The sequence below is a fragment of the Paramisgurnus dabryanus genome, chromosome 8, assembly GCF_030506205.2.
Source record: "Paramisgurnus dabryanus chromosome 8, PD_genome_1.1, whole genome shotgun sequence".
Lineage (NCBI taxonomy): Eukaryota > Metazoa > Chordata > Actinopteri > Cypriniformes > Cobitidae > Paramisgurnus > Paramisgurnus dabryanus.
The window spans coordinates 20,687,083-20,705,462 of record NC_133344.1 but is presented as its reverse complement, the minus strand read 5'-3'; the positions used below and the strand labels follow the sequence as shown (position 1 = coordinate 20,705,462).

General features: G+C 36.1%; 1 protein-coding gene and 4 long non-coding RNA genes across 6 annotated transcripts in view; 3 read left to right on the top strand and 2 right to left on the bottom strand.

Annotated features, from left to right (window-relative positions):
* The window catches only part of nlk2 (nemo-like kinase, type 2), a 102,920-nt gene that overhangs the window by 34,917 nt on the left and 49,623 nt on the right, over positions 1-18,380 (top strand). The gene's annotated exons all lie outside the window — the stretch shown is intronic.
* LOC141282517 (uncharacterized) lies at positions 2,717-4,939 on the top strand. Its single transcript, XR_012337205.1, has 2 exons — positions 2,717-3,351; positions 3,620-4,939. It is a non-coding gene; the product is annotated as an uncharacterized lncRNA (long non-coding RNA).
* Positions 4,333-7,057, bottom strand: LOC135770953 (uncharacterized). Its single transcript, XR_010542812.1, has 3 exons — positions 6,426-7,057; positions 5,353-6,101; positions 4,333-4,939 (listed from the first exon to the last, which is right to left on the bottom strand). It is a non-coding gene; the product is annotated as an uncharacterized lncRNA (long non-coding RNA).
* Positions 11,003-12,365, top strand: LOC135770952 (uncharacterized). 2 transcript variants are annotated; one of them, XR_010542811.2, is made up of 5 exons: positions 11,003-11,058; positions 11,603-11,696; positions 11,795-11,928; positions 12,011-12,114; positions 12,225-12,365. It is a non-coding gene; the product is annotated as an uncharacterized lncRNA (long non-coding RNA). The 2 variants fall into 2 exon arrangements; XR_012337158.1 differs by having other exon boundaries at positions 11,023-11,328.
* On the bottom strand, positions 12,280-13,831 carry LOC141282475 (uncharacterized). Its single transcript, XR_012337159.1, has 3 exons — positions 13,306-13,831; positions 12,743-12,879; positions 12,280-12,419 (listed from the first exon to the last, which is right to left on the bottom strand). It is a non-coding gene; the product is annotated as an uncharacterized lncRNA (long non-coding RNA).

Below are 18,380 nucleotides of genomic sequence, written 5' to 3'. Positions count from 1 at the left end.
TTGAACGTGCAAACAGCAGCGACAGATCAACAACAGAACCAGGATTCATACATATCACGCAACATTACCTTATCAAAAAGCACGGGATCAGTCCAGATGATTAATATCCAAAGAGGGCAGATTATCTCTTTTTCATCTACCACAGTGGTCATTTCTAAAGCAGGATGCTTTTCAGAAAGTTTTGCTTTTGTGTCGTCTTTTCTCCATTTGTGCCGGATTTCTAAAAAATTGCCATCACAGCCGGATTTGTGCGAGACGGAGACGGACCGCGTCATCTTGCGCGGACACGCGCGTGTCTCCGGTCAGCTTCCAAACACGCACACACATGAATTCTCATAGAAATGAATACTTTATCAGACCGTCAGGGCAGCAATAATTTGTGTCATTTACAGGACATTCACAAACTAAAGATAGAAAAGTGGCGAAATGTCTGTCGGCTCATGAGGACACGCACCGTGCGTTAACAAATATTTTTTCTTTTAACTGATAATGTTAATCGTCATAAATTCTTACCTTCGGTTAACGGTTAAACGGTCAATGTGAACATCCCTAATATTTTATAATATTTATTTATGTTTTAAATGTTTATAATATTATTTTTTTCTTACATTCCAATTTCATATTAACATTTCATATTTTTTATCTTAATATTCTTAAAAATCAAAGTTGTGCTCTTAGAAAGGATTATTATGCCATTTTATTGTCGTATCTAATCAGTGACATACAGTTAAATGGTCTTAAAAAGAGAATACTATTGAATATCGCCATCTATTTCTGGGATAATGAACCGACCTATGAAAAGTAGCTATTGTGAAAGCCCTAACTATCTCTTTAAGGGGACAAATTCAAGCAAAGATATAGCGATTTATTAGAAAAGCTATTTTTAGCTTTAAATTAGAGCAAGGATTGTAACCATAGAAGATGTTGATATAAAATCTCACACATATCTCAAAATGTGTCTTTTGAATAAATCCAGAATGCTACAGAAAGCTTTACATTTTTGCATTTGGGAGAATTTATCCAAAGCGACTTACAGTGAATTTCTGCTATACACTTTATTAGTTTGTGTGTTCCCTGGGTTATATCTCACGCTAACACAATACCAGTTGAACAAAAAAAATACACTGCAAAGCTGCAAAATAAAATAAAACTTCTACTAGATAGGGTTCTAAATTTTAATCTACTCCTGAAAGAAATTGTCCAGTGTACTTGACCCTAAATCAACCCAACCGTTCTTTTAAATCAAACAAGAGAAATATTTTATAAAGAACAAATTCATCTCTTTTTTGAAAAAAGTAAAAAGAAATGTGTTTGAAGTACTCTGATAATCTTTCTCCTTTCAGAAAAGCTTTTCATCTCTGAATAGCCGGTGATTAAAAGTGGAGAAGGAAAGAGAGAGATCTTTCTATTTTAAAGGTCTTGTTCTGCTATCTCCAGGAAGTGTCTTATGTGTGTGTCATGAAGTGTTGCTGGGGGAGCTGGGCTGCAGGCGTCAGTCGGGCTCACGTGGCCCATGTTGTCGTTTTTCTCTGGCACCTGGAGACAACAGGGGGGAGGGAGTTTTGCAACAGAGCTGCTGACATGGCTTTAATGAGTTAAATTACACTCCCTCCCAAATGCACTTTACATTGCTCTGTAAACAGTAAGACATTTTTCATCAAAGCATTTTGCATATGCTAAAAATCTATTTGTTTTTAATTAATCATTTTAAACTTTATCAGACAGGTTTCCTGATCACTCATGTGTCTTCCATAGGTCGGATTAACATATAGCCCTGATTTAAATTAGCTCCATTGGTCTGATTGTATTGGGATGCTCAATTAAACAAAGCAATATTTTCAAAGTAATGATACAATAATAATAGTTTAAATACATAATGATAGTACATGGGCATAATTAGATCGATGTGGATTGATGCATCGATCAAATGTCTGAACTCATTTGCATCAATGCCACACATAAAAAATTGATATAATGTACCTTGATTTTAACTCTCTCCACATGTTTAAATAATGTCTGTCTATGCATTTTCACTAAAGCATACATTTTCGTTTGCTGATAATACTGTCAGTCTGCATGCAACAGCAAAGCGGTGTGAAAACTTTGTGCCTGGTATCTAAAAATTAATAAATTGATATACCCCATTTTTTAAGGTATCGGCAAATATCGCACAGCTGCCTGAAAGAATCAGGTATATTTATGAAATGGCAGATTTATGCCCCTAGTGATAATACACAGGTTAAATGGATAATTCAGCGAGGACATTTTCTAACATAGCTGAAATTGTGTTTGTCTGAAAGGTGATGGACATATTTATCTTGAATGGCTTGAGGGTGAGTAAATCATGGGGCAATTTAAATTTGTGACTGAACTTTCCCTTTAATACAACGTTTCCTAATCAGGGGTCCAAAATGTGCCAACCAAGCATTCAAATAAGCAAAAATATGAAGGTAAATCAGCGGCAAAAGATTTGCATGCACAGAAAAAATTTGTGAGAGTGTACGTGACATTGCAAGCGTAAAATAAATTTGCATGCGCAAAACTGTTTTGTAAAGGTGTAAATCAAGTTGCAAGCGTAAAAAAAACAAGTTTTGCAACATTGTACTTAGGGGTGGGTGATATGACCAAAATCTTCTATCACGATAGGATTCATTTTATATCAAGATAACGATGTGTATCACGGTAGAGGGTTTTTATGTTTTATTAAGGTTTTTATGGAATTATATTTGTGTCAAATTAAACGAACGCAACTTTTGCAAAAACAAACAAAAATATACATTGATAAAAGAAAAAAACACTCTGAAAATAAAAACAATCAACTAACTAGCAAAAAAATTAACATCATCTTTAAATATACTGCATTCTTTGTTTATGGTTTTCTAAGTTTCAATTTCACTAAACATAGTTTTGAATGTGCTGCAATTGTTTTCGTTTTCGCTTTCCAAGTTTTCGTTTGCGCTTCGCAAATTTACGTTCTCCATTTTGACACAAACCCTTCGTGAGGGGCGGGCTAAACACCGGTTCGCTGTTATTGGCTTGTGAGATTTTGATTGACAGCTCATTGAACCGGAACCCCGAAACAGAAGGTGGCGGTAGTGCACCAATAAGCTGCATGCCAACCGCTGTTAAAAATAACAAGAAGAAGACGAAGATCGGAGGCTGTTCTTCAGCGGAGCTGCAAGTAGTCTAAACAAACGGTAATAAGAGTATATTAAAGAACAGTAATGATAAAACACGGATATTTTACACATCAGCAGAAGAATAACAACAGTTCAAGATGAGTAATCGAGAGGCTCACGGTCCGGAGCATCAACACCATCCTCCTAGGACAGACAATCGAGGCAGCCTGAGGTAAGTTTGTAATAACTATCAAAATAAATAGAATAAATTCACTGGAAGTTCTATTGATGTGCAATCTGGGGAGGTTTTTGCTGTAAGCCTTGCACAGGGTTGCAAACATTTCAGGGTTCTAATGTTAACCTTGTCTGTAAACTTGCGGTTTTCTAAAGCAACAATTAGTTACAAACAAGTTATACATTTTAAAGTATTTGTGTTTAATGATTATTGTGCTATATGTAGTGATGTCATTAAATGCTTATTGTTTATTTTACTCCCCTAGACGGCGAAACTCAGGACGAGGCAGCACTTTCTGTCCTATGCAGTGGTTGACAGCAGGCACCTGCTTCTGTCAGAGAAAAACGCCTTCAAAATAACTAAGTTTGATCACACATGCATGCACCGAAGGCCAAGCTAATGAATTTAAAGAAAGAATGGAAACAGCAGTGCAACATGATGCTTACTTTTACAGGTGTCGGTTGAAATAAACTCAAATGTCTAGACAAAATGTTTCTCCCAATAGTAATGTCTTTTTTATAATTTATAGATGCTGTTTAACAGTTGTTAATGATTTTACATGCATCTGAATGGTTCACAGAGTCTTAAAGGGATAGTTCACCCTAAAATGAAAATTCTGTTATCATTTACTCAGCCTCATGTTGTTGTAAACCTGTTTAAGTTTCTTTATTCTGCGGAGAAGATATTTTGATAAATGATGGTAAGCACACAGGAGAGTGTACCCATTGACGTCTAAAGTACAAATAAAATCTAAGTAAGTCAATGGGTACAGTCTCATGTGTGTTAACCATCATTTATTAAAATGTCGTCTTTTTCTAAAATGTCTTGTGTTCAGCAGAATAAAGAAACAACATGGAGATGGGATGAGGATGACAAAAAACACTTGTGATTGTACATGCTACTAAATGGTTTAAAAAGTCTTAAATATTTTGTTACAAAAAAGTTATTTCTCAAAATAAATGGTTGAATGGTTTAAAGTGATTTTCCTATGATTTATTACACAACAGAAAATGGAAGACAGTAAATTTTCTATGTCATGTGATGTTTAAACACACCAACAGAAAGCAGTTTCTAATCTAATCATCCATATGCTGATATAACATGCATAACGTCTTGCATTGCATTTGTCCTTCATGTTCAGCTGCGTTGACTCACAGATATGTAAAGCACAGGCTGACAGATGCAGTGAGAAGGCATGATATATAAAGATAAATTACCAGCACAACGCTATAAAGTGTTGGCATGAATAACCCTGCAGATGCATATGAATCTGAACACAATAAGAGGGGAAGCCCAGCAGTCAGAGATGTGTCTCCATTGTAGGTGGGAAATAGTTTTAAAGGAAAAGTTCATCTGTGAACCAACTTCTGCATCTTTCAAACCTGAAAATGACTTTTACAATTTAAATGGAGCACAGTCTTTGCATGACATCGAGTCGAGTGTCTGTTGGTATAACTCCTGGACATTCAATGGTGATATCAAAGGCTTTTGGTCTGACAAAGGACAATAGATCTCTGGCACCATGACCACACCATCATCCTCTGTGAATGTCAACAATGTCCTCTTAAAAAAGTTGTTCCACCATCTGAAAAAGAAACAATGTGTTATAATGCTAACCAAATTTAGTTTGATAAATTTCTAAGGACACATAATTACATAATGCCAAAGTAACTATATGCAATAAAAATCCTGATATTTACTTCAAGTCATTCCAATCTCATGTAACATAGGCCCTATTTACACATGGCATTGGATGAGTCTTGAGACCACATTTGCTTTTAGGGGAAGGGGACAGCACGCTACTTACTATGATAATGAGTAATGACTATGCAAAAAACTGTCGTGGGAAGGGTGTATTATTACAGTGTTTTTGTTGTTGTTGTTTATTCATAGTTTAATGTCATCCCATCTACCCAGCTAGAATTATGAATAAAAATAAAAGATGAAAAATGAAACATTTATTCTTGATAAATATTCTAAAATTAAATCTGGTCTTACAAAATAGGTGCAGTTCACCTGCCGAATCAAGCACTGTCTCCTATTCCATTGCAGTTCTTCATAGTACAAGAGACGGCTGACCAAACATCACACCATAGAGGCTCAATTCTAAAAAAAAAAAGAGAGAATTACTGTCAAATCGTAGCTTATTAAAAAAAATGTTTGTCCATAGTAAATCATCATGTGAAGTATTATGGAAACCAAATTAGTGGCATTTCTACATTAAGGGCAGGTGGGCTGAATACCACCAGATGTGGTGCAGATATTCACTTTTAGAGTGCTGCTAATACACCTAAATAAGACAATTCTGCGTCATTTACTCACCCTCATGTCGTTCCAAACCCTTAAGCCTTTGTTCATCTTCTGAACACAAGTAAAGATCTTTAAAATGTTATCTTTTCAAAGAGAGCTTTCTGTCCCACCAGTAACAGCAAACATGACTACCACTTTCAAGGCTTCATTTTAACCTTATGTAGCACGGTGCTCTTGTAAACGTGCATTAAAGATTAATTGATTTGAATAAAAATTGATTTAAACTTAACATACGCTGCAAAATATGATCTCACACTTGTTCTTGTAGGAATAGCTAATATGAATTCTATGCTTAACTTGTTACATTTCAAATATTATAAAAACATCAACTAAAAACACCTAAAAATATACCAAAGCCCCTTTAAAGTGGTATTTTATAAATAGAGAACAACATGAACTGGTTCAGTGCCTACCTGGAGAAATGACAATCTTTGGTCCTGATAAGTAATATAAAAAGAAAAGCGAATTAGGCTAAAATCTTACATTTGTTTTTGTATGGACAATAATAAAGATAGAATTGTTTTCCTAACCACAACTAAAGAAAGATCATTATCTTTGCGTTTCACATATCCATTGTAAGCCTAACATATGTGCCAAAGTAGACTATATGGAACAAATGGTCTGTTACGTAACGATCTTTGCTCTGCTTTGAGAAACGCAATTCCATTCATATACAGTTTAACACAACTGTTGCAGTCTTCACATTAATAAAACTTGGAGTGGAATGATTCTATTTACTTTGATAGTTATTACAAACTTACCTCAGGCTGCCTCGATTGTCCAGCCGAGGAGGATGGTGTTGATGCTCTGGACCGTGAGCCTCTCGATTACTCATCTTGAACCGTTGTTATTCTTCTGCTGATGTGTAAAATATCCGTGTTTTATCATTACTGTTCTTTAATATACTCTTATTACCGTTTGTTAAGACTACTTGCAGCTCCGCTGAAGAACAGCCTCCGATCTTCGTCTTCTTCTTGTTATTTTTAACAGCAGTTGGCATCCAGCTTATTGGTGCACTACCGCCACCTTCTGTTTCGGGGTTCCGGTTCAATGAGCTGTCAATCAAAATCTCACAAGCCAATAAGAGCGAACCGGTGTTAAGCCCGCCCCTCACGAGAGGTTTGTGTCAAAATGGAGAACGTAAATTTGCGAAGTGCAAACGAAAACTTGGAAAGCGAAAACGAAAACAATTGCAGCACATTCAAAACTATGTTTAGTGAAATTGAAACTTAGAAAACCATAAACAAAGAATGCAGTATATTTAAAGATGATGTTAATTTTTTTGCTAGTTAGTTGATTGTTTTTATTTTCAGAGTGTTTTTTTCTTTTATCAATGTATATTTTTGTTTGTTTTTGCAAAAGTTGCGTTCGTTTAATTTGACACAAATATAATTCCATAGTTTTTATGTTATTAAAGTCTTTAATACCATAGAAATGTTCATAATTCTCATAAAAACCTTATACAAGCATAAAAAGAAGATAAAAACAAACTCAAGCTCACTGAAGATAAACAGTCAATGATAAAGAAATTATAATAAATAATTATGTATAAATAATTATGTGTATATGTATATGTATTAGGGCTGGAACGACGCGTCGACGTAGTCGATTACGTCGATTACGTAATTACGTCGATTTGCCGGAAATGCGTCGATGCGTCGCATTGTTTACGTTTTCAAATGAAGGCGGCTTCAGCTCCGACCGGATAATACAAGTGTTATACCAAACAGCCAGAACGTGATCAAAAGTGTGGGAATACTTTAAGCAGAGACCAAATAAAACACATACTGTGTAAAACTGAAATGGCATACCACAGCAGCGCTCTCCGACCTCAGAATGACGCGACGGCAGCGTAAGTATTTGAATTTTTACAGTAAGTTTTTATACAACAATAGAATCAATGCAGGCATATATGGTGCTTAATACAGCTGTGTTTACATCTTAGTTTAATACGAGCTGCGAGACGCCTGACAGACACGACATTGCATCGCGTCTGGGCAGTATGTTGAAACAGTAAATAAAGAGCGGGACAAGTTTAACTTTTTATATTAAGAAGTTATGAAATAATAAGTTACTGTGTTACACTGAGATAGGCATGTGCCCGCGTGCACTGAAAGCCAGCTGGCAGCGCGGAGTTCCCATAGCTTATTTTTTTGCTATGTGCGCAGATATTATAAAAGCTCGTCTCGTTAGGTATTCCTGACATGCGTTTATTTAAAGTAACAGCAGCGTAAACGCCGTTTATAAAATATTAGAAGATCATGCTAACTAAATTTGTATTTACCCGAGACTTAAGAAAAGTTAAATGTTAAAGTTGATGCTAAATGAGAATGCAGTAACGTTACTACTGATAGTAATAATATTAACAGTAATAATATAATGGTTACATTTTATAATAAGGGTTCATGAATCACAATGAACTTATTTTTACTTCAGTCTGAACTAATGCTGAGTAAATGCATGTACTAATCATAAACGAAGTGACGAGTCATCATTAAGTACAACATGACATGTTTTTTAGTTAATGTATTAATAAACAATGATTTCATGTGAGTCATTTTGTAGTTAATGATGACTCTTCATTAGTTTATGATTAGCACTAGGGCTGGAACAATAAAGAGCAGGACATGTTTTTATATTAATAAGGAGTTATTATTCAGTTTGATTTATTTTTATTTTACTTCTTTAATATTAATATATTTTATTTGTTTAAGGTGAATAATGCCCCTTTTGCACTGTTTATGTTAGGCTGAATTAATGTTGGACTTGTTTTTATGTGATTTGTTATATTTTCCTTGGCACTGGCACTGTTTGTGTATTTGTTTAATTGAGAAAATGCTTCAATAAAATGTTGGCATTAATAGCAGATGTTACATTTATTATTTGTAAAAAAAAATCTTTATTTAGACTATTCGATTAATCGAAAAAATAATCGATAGACTAATCGGTTGAAAAAATAGTCGAAATTTGCAGCTCTAATATGTATATATATATAATTTAAGGTAGAAAAGTGATTTGGTCAAAAGCAGTGAGAGATTTTCGAGAGTTTCATAAACATGAGCGACAGACAGGAGCAAAATTAGGTAACTTCCCCTTTAAGACCAAAGTCCGGATCTAATATACTGTTACACATGAGTGTTCACTTTCTCTTAAGCCCTAAATGGTCGTGTTTATGAGGATACTTGCAAAGATGGGAATTTTGACGCATATATGTATTTAAGGCCAATAAAGCGGGAAAAATGCTCACGAGCTTAATGAGCAGCGGTTGCGCGACTTGCACCCTCCTCACAAACAGAAAGAGCAGGGGTTGCGCGATCTTCCGCTCTCCTCACGCACAGATATAGCGCAAACATATAGATCTATTATTTGTGTTTCAATTACTTAAAATAACTTGTTTTAAAACTGCGCCGCTTAAATATGTGGACAAACGTTATGTTTCCATGACCACTCGCACAGGAGCGTGACATGGGTGCGTAACCTTGATAGAGACAATAGTCCAAAATTTCTACCGGTTGACAAATTTCTACCGGTTAATCATGTCTACCGGTTTATCGCCCACCCCTAATTGTACTGTTAAATCATAAGTGTGACTGTGATTCATGTCTTGTAAAACTGAAACTCTAAATAATTATGACCTGTATTCATCTGACCTCAGTTTTTCTGCACTTACACTTTTGGCAGAGTTTTTACGCTAACATTGTCAACAATGGCACTAAAAGACAGTTTCATGAATGGTAAATACTGGGACCACTACTGGCATTATTGAATCAATCAGAAAAGAGAAATAATTTCACACTTGCAATGTCATGTACACTCCCACAAATTTTATCCTGCGCATGCAAATCTTTTTGTCGCAAATTTACCTTCATATAAAAATATCTAGATATTTCTTTGTTTAATTATTTTATAATATGAATCTTTAAAGGAATATTCCATTTTCTTAAAAGAAAAATCCAGATAATTTACTCACCACAATGTCATCCAAAATGTTGATGTCTTTCTTTGTTCAGTCGAGATGAAATTATGTTTTTTGAGGAAAACATTTTAGGATTTTTCTCATTTTAATGGACTTTAATAGACACCAACAATTAACACTTTACTCAACACTTAACAGAGTTTCAAAGGACTATAAACGATCCCAAACAAGGCATAAGGGTCTTATCTAGCAAAACGATTGTCATTTTTGACAAGGAAAATAACAAATATACACTTTTAAAGCACAACTTTTCGTTTAGGGTCGATCCAGCGCGACCTAACGTAAATGCGTAGTGAGGTAGGGAGGTCACGTGTTACATATATAAAACGCACATTTGCGGACCATTTTAAACAATAAACTGACACAAAGACATTAATTAGTATCAGTTGACATACAACAACGTAGGAACGGTCCTTTTTCACCACATTTGTAAACACTGGGGCGGAGTTTCGCGTTCGTCCTCTGTGACCTCTTGACGTGATGACGTATTGCGTCGGGTCACGCTAGCGCATGACGACCAGATCTAAACGAGAAGTTGTGCTTTAAAAGTGGATATTTGTTATTTTTATTGTCAAAAATGACAATCGTTTTGCTAGATAAGACCCTTATGCCTCGTTTGGGATCGTTTAGAGTCCTTTGAAACTCCGTTGAAAAAAACTGTTAAGTGTTGAGTTAAGTGTTAAGTGGTGGTGTCCATTAAAGTCCATTAAAATGAGAACAATCCTGCAATGTTTTCCTCAAAAAACATAATTTCTTCTCGACTGATCAAAGAAAGACATCAACATTTTGGATGACATTGTGGTGAGTAAATTATCTGGATTTTTCTTTTAAGAAAATGGAATATTCCTTTAAAGAGCACCTATTATGGGATACACGTTTTTAAACATCCTTTTGTGTGTAAGTGTGCATAAGTACATGCTAACGATATTCAAGAAGTACATACCTCAAAGAAAACGATGACACGAGTTATCGTCTCTAACGTTCGAGGACTACAAAAAACACTCGGATTGTAGGCAACAGTTTACTTCCTGGGATTGGTGACGTAGATAAGACCAACATTATCATAGTTCAGCCCTCTCTGCTTTGCTTGGGTACGCCCTCAAAGACGAGGGTGGGGAGCGCCGAGTCAGAAGACAGCTAAAATGGCGGAGGTTGTGAGTTCCTGCTTTGACCCTGTTTGCAAGCTCTTGTTTCATTGTTTAAGCGATTAAATCTCTCGAGTAGACGCTGTCTCTTTAGATGCGAGGGCAAAATAGCACTTTATGGACTTCCACAGAGGACATCATGTTTAATACGGTTCCGGAAAAATCCAGTCAGAAGTTGTTCACGGAGTTTTCACAATAACTGCTTCTCATGAACCGAAGCTGCGCGAAGTCTCCTCTTGAAAGTTGGATTACTGCACTTCTGGATCACAGGCTGTAAGTATTCACGTTTATTATTTGCCTTTTACTGTACATTACGTAACCGGTAACCGGAGATTAACATAATGTGCATGTAGAGCTAAGCTTGCAAGCTAATTGTCTTGTGTTGTAATACTGTATTTCATAAACAACGTACCATATTTACACACGTGTATGTTGAATTATGCAGACTATCGTTTTTTTTATCTATGTTGGTTTAGACATGTTTACAAACTTGCTAAGTTGCTAAGCTAAATACAAATACAAATACCAGCTAAACTGTTACCGGTAATAAAATTTGTTCTCATGATCAAACTCAAGAAACTCTAAGTACAGATGATTTGTTTAAAGTTATATGTATTTTACTGTTGTATTTACTTGAAGCTTTCTTAGATTTTGAAACGAAGTAAACACGTAATGTATGTTGCTAATGTTGGGCCATGTAATATGTAATACATTTACGTTTTAATGAATAGTCTAACGAGTTATAGTCGTTGTACTCTATTGTTATAATATGTCTTTTTGACTGAATACATGTTTGTTTTATTTGTCTATATCCTAGATTCGCAGCTGGACACATCCTTCTACACTGTATGCAAACATGCAACATCATTACACACAGTACAAGGAGTCAGACTGGCATATGAGGAGCAAAGGTGTGTAACACAAATGATGTATTTAGCTAGTGAAACCACTACCAGTCTTAGATGTATAACTGATGATGACAAAGTTTTTTTTCTCTGCATAATAATAGGAACCCAGGCAGTAGCGTCGTTTCACAATGTTTCCATCACCATCATCAGTGGATGCCTTTGCTGTCCGTAGCCTGAGATTTCAGATTTGCAGCAAAAAAAAATTTATTTTCTCATTTATTGGAATGCTGTGCAGGTATTTAAGTATTTTAGTAACTGTGTTAAATAAAGTAGTATTTACTTTTACAATAAATTAATTGCTTGTTTATATTTTACAGGTATTTGTACCTTGCAGCCATCCATTACAATGTCACCAAGCCGTAACAAAAGCAGGAGAGGGAAAGTACAAGGCTATGTTCCCAAAACACACAAGTGACATACCGTAAGCAGTAATGTTTTATTTCAAATACATTCATAATTAAAAACTTAATGTATGAAGCAGGGAAATAAATGATCAAAACAAAAGATTTATTGACTGCAATATTTCTACAGTTATGTGGATGATGTGATCAGGCTTGTGTTTGATGAGGTATTTGAAGATAAGCTGAAGGAAGCCCTGATTCCAATGGACCTGGCATCACAGTTTGAGAGACCTTCAAAGGAGGACGTGATTGCATGCCATCTTCAGTGCAGGGGTCGTCGAAAGCCAAAATTGTGACCGATCTGATCAGGAAGCTCCAAGCGTATCTGGAGAACAACACACGACAGGATGATAACCTTATAGTGTCGTCTTAAATAGCACCAGCTGACAAAGCTTTGATATGCCATTTATCTGAATAGATAGCTGTAAGAAATGAATTGAACAATTTTTGAAACAAGAGCACAATATGGTTACTAAAGTATGTTTATTTATATATTGTTTAACATTTAAATATATATTTGTAATAAATAAAAAAAACTTTTGACTGACTATTATATTTTCTTTAAAGTTACATCTTTTGTTCTTTTGGGTACTTTGTTACTATAATGATACTTTAGTGTTATTGGTTTAAAAATGTAATAAAACTTACTCTAGTCCTGCACCTCAAAGGCTTATAGTCGGTACAATAAATGTTCTGTGTGTAGGGATTTAGACAATTTGTGCAAAACCTGGATGATGAATCACGCAGGTAAGAGGCCCTGGAACATGTTGCATTCTCCTTAAAACCTAGTAAGTAAAAACATAGCACAGTCTTTCATAATAAAGTTTACCATAGTAAAATAATGTAGAACTAACATTCATTTCAATTAATACTTTCTTTGTGCTACATTTGGTGTTTCCATATAGTTTGCACAGTAAAATAGTATGTAAGCAGTATTTTATAATTAAGTTTACTATAGTAAAATAATGTAGAAATTACCAAGTGAAATCGTTTTATAATCATTTTAACAAATAATTTATATGTGCTACATTTGGTGTTTCCATATAGTTTGCACAGTAATAGAGTATGTAAGCAGTCTTTTATAATATATTTTACTAGAGTAAAATAATGTAGAAATTACCAAGTGAAATCGTTTTATAATCATTTCAACAAATACTTTCTATGTGCTACATTTGGTGTTTCCATATAGTTATGTAGTACGTTATAATTACCTTTTGGATGTCTTTGCAACACATTTTCATCTTCGTTTAGCATTCTGGCAGAGCTAAGGACACCTAAAAAAGTTAAATCCAATCGCGTTCATTGACGGAGATCGTTTATATCGTAACGGCCGTCTGAACTCTCTGGATCGAGCTTGAAGTGGTAAGGCAGTACAGACACCATCGTTTATAGAGAAATATAACGCTTGTTTACGATGCCTCTGAGGCTGTGACTCTCAGTCAGAATCTGTGTCAACCCACGCGTAGTCAGGGGCGTAACCTTTCAAACACACGCTGAACCCAGCTGACCAATAACAGTTGAGTAGTCATCTGACCAATCCGATTACACTAGACATTTTGGGAGGCGGAGACAGGAACTAAACCGAGCGTTTTCCAGACAGTGGGAAATCGGTGAGGTATGTAAGCAATTTATAAGACTCACAATGCATTAGTTCAAGTTTTAATAACATGTATGTACTATGGGATATTGCAATAACGTGCTAACGTGCCAATTTATTAGCATAATTGGTGCTCTTTAATGAAATTATATAGTTATGCAAAGCTTTAGAGTATTTTATTAGGTAGAAATTGTGAATAGGGCGCTTTCAATTATTGTTGTGGTCTATGAGGGAGCCTTGAAGCCAAAAAGTTTGAGATCCAAACGTATAATATGCAAACATGCATTAAATGTAGGGCAGCAATGTTCAGTTTATGAACAAATGTTGAAGTTTGCTTGAAAATAACAAGATCAAATGTTTAGCACTGGCTGGACTCATTCAGAGCTCTCTCAAATTGGCCATCCCTGGTTGATCCCTAAATTACTTTCTGTCCAAATCTATTGCATTGTCTCAGTTATATTGTGTATCTATAAATATCTGTCTTTCTTTATTGCTCTACTTTCCAAGAAACTTTGTCTTCATTTCCTTGTTTTGACACTGAGGAGAGATGACACTTTTTGGCCTCTGAGCGTTAGCCTTTTTATCAAAGAGAAATCTCTTACTTGCTGTTGTCTAATCCAGCTCATGAATCACATGCTGGAACCAGGCTATATGTGAGAGTGTGTTTGTGTATGTCATGGTTCAGGCTCACAAGGCCTTCCCCTCGGTTAATCATTCATTTTACCGATCAATGTTCTTCTAACCTCCTTCATTTTTAATCCCCAATATATTTTCAGTCTACTACATTCCTGTGAGGCTTGACTTTTTCCCCCCCCCCCACATACACTGAAAACATAACTCATACCTCATCTCTAACATTTGGACACCAGTTTCTGAGTCTAAACATGTAGGTTTATGTGGACAGGATTTTAGATTGATTGTATGATTTTATCATTCAAACTTTATCATATTTCAAAGGCAGTCGTATGATATGAACGTAATATCTTTAGTTCTTCAGACGAGTGAAATTATTTTCTGTATTAAACTGTGTCCCTTGTGGCCGATGGCTCTCTATGTGAGGCTGATGAGACAATGTGTCATGACGCTGCGTCACCTTGTGCAAACCGTTGAGATGGTAATTGTGTAGTACGTCTTGAAAATGTTTTACACTTGTATTGTGTCGTAATGGCTGTTTCTGACTTATCGCTCTGGTGAGATAAAAAATTTGTGCGTGTTTGTTTTTCTCTCAGAATGTTCCATTATGTTTCAGATGTGGTGTATAGGGACACACTTATTTGTGCACTGTTATCGTACCTCTGAGGTTTAGGTTGAGACAATTATTGTGAGACAAAAACAGCCAAAGCATTTTGTGTTGGGGAAAAGCTTAGAAGTGAGAGGTTAAATACAAATGATCTTCATTTGGTCACATACTGTACGTTATCCTGTCTGTGAAATCCATGCTAAAGTCTCATCATCTAATAATGAGATTAGGAGCATTAAAGTTTGATTTTTTACATTAATTTAACAGAATGTTATTTACAATATAAAGAATGACCTTAGAAAACAGTAAAAAATCATGTTTTTCACAGACAGGGTAACATATTGCATTAAGCCTGTATGTCTTTTTTCTTCTTTTAACACAAAATTTGAAGTTTTATTGACCGTGTTGGTTAATCTTTTCCATACAATTATAGAAAATAAGGACTGAATATTTCACTTTTACTTACTTTGATTTAATTTAATTGATGGTTAGGGATGAGTAATATATTGGATATTCATGAAAGTTTTGCTGGCCTTATGAAAGGTATGAGAAGAGTTACATGGTCCTTATATATTTGTCACCTCCTAAGTATGAAAGTCTGTAAATGTTTTAAGATGTCTTTAAAGGTGCAATATGTACATTTAAAGAGGATCTATTGACGAAAATGCAATATAATATACAGTACAGAACTATGTTTCTGGTATGGTGTATAAAGACCTTACATAATGAACCGTTAAGCCCGATTTATAGTCGTGCGTAAGTTCTACGGCGTAGGCCATCCGTAGCTTGACGTGCACCTCGCAAAATTTTTAACAGAGCGTCAGTTCTACGCGGACCACAAGCGCTGTGATTGGTCCACCAGAACCCCTCCCGTCAGGTAAAAAAACTTCGTCTTCGGTATTTCCGTTTTTAACGGTGAAAACAAAGAATGGCCAAGTTAAGGAGTGATTTACCTCAAACTGCAACATAAGTCGCTGTTTATTTACTTCCATCATTGCTGGTCTTCTCAATTCATACACAACAAGTTGCTGTTTCTTCTTCGTTTGTGGGTTTACTTGCCAAGCTGCTGCTTCTTTGACGGTCGTGCTGCTAATGTGGTTACACACGTGGATACTGCCTACCAGCGGTCTGTGCGCGTGTTTGCAAGACAATGCAAAAGTATAAATGAAAACTGACGCGGGACCTACACACAGCTATAACGAGCCCTTTGGTTTTATTGCCTAAAGGGCGATTTATAGTCGTGCGTAGGTCCTACGGCGTAGGCTGTCCTACGGCGCAGCTACGGCGTAGGCTATCCGTAGCCTGTGCGTAGCTCTGCGTAGCCTGACGCGCACCTCCCAAAATTTCTAACAGCGCGTCAGCTCTACGCGGACCGTAAGCGCTGTGATTGGTTCACCAAAACCCCTCCCGTCAGGTAAAAAAAAAAACTGCGTCATAGGTATTTCCGTTTGAGACGGTGAAAACAAAGATGAGCCAAGTTGAGGAGTGATTTAACTCAAACTGAAACATAAGTCGCTGTTTATTTACTTCCATCATTGCTGGTCTTCTCAAATTATACACAACAAGTTGCTATTTCTTCTTCGTTTGTGGGTTTACTTGCTTAGCTTCTTCTTCTGTGACGAATTCTGCTGCTACTGTGGTTACACGCGTGATTACTGCCAACCAGCGGTTTCGCGTGTGTTTGCACGTCGACGCGGATGGCGACGCACAAGTATAAATGAAAACCGACGCGGAACCTACGCCGTCGCTGCTACGCTGTAGGACCTACGCACGACTATAAATCGCCCTTTAGTGTGAGCCCTTACATGGAAGTCACAATTTTGCGCCACAATGTAGTAGCCCTAAACGGACAAATTGCTCTACAGAGCATGTATCTTCACTATGTTGTCTCAGACGACATGTTTGTCCTGTGGTGGCTTTTCTATGTGCTTTAAAAAGAGGGATAGTGCGGTGGACTGAGCCATTGGTTGCAATTCACAACCTCACTGCTAGATGTCGCTAAAATCTACACATTGCACCTTTACATTTTAGTAGGAAAAGGTGTTGAGTTGAAATGTTGAATTCTAGGGATGCTCCGATCAGGATTTTATACCGATTTGTTGTCTTCGTGATCGGCCGATACCAATGCCTGATAACGATTCTTTAAGCTGATATGCCAGCTATTTGATGACTGTAACAAAAGTAATGTAATACCACTGATGTTGCCTTTGTTATATTACTTGCAGTAATTAAGTAGCCTATATTACTGTTTTAATAGAGAATCAAAAAAAATTGGCACAACAAATATTTCTTTACTACACACTCTTTACTGTATAAATTAAATATACACGCATTCGTGTGAAGTATAACAGTTCTTCAGTGAAGAGCAGAGAGTGATTTTATTAAGAGACCAATTAGGATACTGCAGCTTTAAGACTTGAGAGAGATGGCTCCATTCGCGTGCACTGATGACAGGCAGCTGTGTGTGCACACGTATGCACGTATTGTGCGCACGTATGCGGACAAGAGCTCGCACGTGGCTGTGAGGAAAAAGAAAGTTTAAACTGACAAAACTTGAAAACGCATGCAAATAATAAACTTTTGGCATGATGATGCAATTGTCCGCAATAGATATGTGTTGTATACAGTGTTTAATGGGGATGTGAAGACGTGTCGCACTGGAGCGCGTCCTCATAGAAAATACACATCTCTGTAAAAGCAACGAGAGAAATCCATATCTGCACGTCGCACATAAGCAATACACGCACTGCGTAATAGGCATGGGCCGATTACCGGTTTCAAGGTATACCGAGGTTTAAAACAGTCAAGGTTTCAAAACCACTAAAATGTTCTGTGATACCGTCTCCAAGGTATGAGCTGTGTTTATACAAAATTCATTAAATCATGAAGTCATGTGATTGATTTGATGTTTACATTTAATATATATTAAGAAAATATTATATATGTTTTGAAAGCATATTATAATTTAAAGGCTTTATTGTACCTGGCATTTGAAAATAACACATTTTAGTGTTGCAATGGCAATACCGCAACACCGTGAAACCGTGGTATTTTTGCTAAAGGTTATCATACCGCCAGAATCTTATACCGGCCCATGCCTACTGCGTAAAATGGTCTCTAATTGCAGCCGCATTCAGGAGCCCTATGATGACAAAAGTAAACAGAAAGATCGCTTCATGAGATCTGCAAATGTAGCAAGCACTAATCGAGTCATTTAATGCTGTTATCGGCCGGTACCGATCCGTGGCCGATCGATCAGAGCATCCCTATTGAATTCTTTTTCAACGAATCAATTTAAACTATTAATAAATTTTCTATTATTGAGTAATATAAAAGGTGTGGAAAACATTTTTTTTTTTTAGTGTTTTATCTACGTTGCTAATATAACTATTGTTTAAAACAATAGTTCCTCTAATATGTTGAATATTGTCAAAAGACTGTTCGGCGTA